Source organism: Lynx rufus, unplaced genomic scaffold (assembly GCF_022079265.1).
Source record: "Lynx rufus isolate CCGP_SWC_20201006 ecotype Redwood Valley unplaced genomic scaffold, mLynRuf1.p SCAF_3, whole genome shotgun sequence".
Taxonomy (NCBI): Eukaryota; Metazoa; Chordata; class Mammalia; order Carnivora; family Felidae; genus Lynx; species Lynx rufus.
The window spans coordinates 196,360,108-196,361,586 of record NW_025814845.1 but is presented as its reverse complement, the minus strand read 5'-3'; the positions used below and the strand labels follow the sequence as shown (position 1 = coordinate 196,361,586).

Genomic DNA, 1,479 nt, shown 5'->3' with positions numbered 1-1,479 from the left:
ATAAATTCAACATGGATAAAAGACCTGAATGTGAGCCCTGAAACCATAAAAATCCTAGAGGAGAACACAGGCGGTAGTGTCTTTGACATTGGCCATATCGAGTTCATTCTAGATATATCTCCTAAGGCAAGGGAAACAAAACAAAACACTCTTGGGACTATATCAAAATGAAAAGCATCTGTACAGCAAAAGAAACCATCCACAAAACTAAAAGATAACCTACAGAATGGAAGAAGATATTTGCAAATAACATATCTGATAAAGGGTTAGTATCGCTTTAAAATATATAGAACATTTATAAATATAGAGACCATTTATAAAACTCAACACGCAAAAGTGAACAATCCAATTTAAAAAAGGGCAGCAGATGTGAATAGAAATGTCTCCAAAGAAGACAAAGAGATGGCCAATAGATACATGAAAAGATGCTCAATAGCACTCTTAATCAAAGAAATACAAATCAAAACCACAAAGAGTCATCACCTCACACCTGTCAGAGTGGCTAAAATCAACCAGAAAAAAACAACAGGTGCTGGCAAAGATGTGGAGAAAGGGGAACCCTCTTACACTGCTGGTGGGAATGAAAACTGCAGCAGATACTGTGGAAAACAGTGTGGAGGTTCCTCAAAAAGTTAAAAATGGAACTACCTTATGACCAACAATTGCACTACAAGGTATTTACCCAAAGAATACAAAAATACGAATTCAAGGGGATACATGTACCTCAATGTTTATAGCAGCATTATCAACAATAGCCAAAGTATGGAAATAGTCCAAATGTCCACGGACTGATAAATGGATAAAGAAAAGGTGGTGTACACACACACACACACACACACACACAGACACACACACACTGTATGAAAAGAGAGAAGGTTAGCACTGCCCTTGACAAGGATGGAAGAGGCCCCTGGGCCTGACAACACGCATACATGTAGTTAAGGCATTACCACCTACTTTGTGGCATCTACACATATAATGGAATAGTACTCAGCCATAAAAAAGAATGAAATCTTGCCATTTGCAACAACATGGATGGAGCTAGGGAGCATTGTGCTAAGTGAAGTAAGTCAGCCAGAGAAAGACAAATACCGTATGATTTAACTCATATGGGGAATTTGAGAAACAAATGAGCAAAGGGAAAAAGAGGGAGAGAAGAAAACCAAGAAACAGACTCTTAACAATAGGGAACAAACTGATGGTTACCAAAGGGGAGGTGGGGGGGGATGGGGAAAATAGGTGATGGGGATTAAGGAGCACACTTGTGATGAACACCGAGTGAGGTATGGAAGGGCTGAATCACTATACTATACACCTGAAACTAATATTACACTGTATGGCAACTGAAATTTAAATAAAAACTTTAAAAAAGGAAGTAAGGGGTGCCTGGGTGGCTCAGTCAGTTGGACGTCCGACTTCGGCTCAGGTCATGATCTCATGGTTCATGAGTTCAAGCCCCACATCGGGCTCTGTGCTGAC

General features: G+C 39.8%; 1 non-coding gene across 1 annotated transcript; it reads left to right on the top strand.

Moving 5' to 3' along the window:
• The first annotated feature begins 853 nt into the window (after positions 1-853).
• LOC124521473 (U6atac minor spliceosomal RNA) lies at positions 854-983 on the top strand. The gene has a single exon (XR_006964553.1). It is a non-coding gene; the product is annotated as a U6atac minor spliceosomal RNA (small nuclear RNA).
• The last annotated feature ends 496 nt before the right edge of the window (positions 984-1,479 follow it).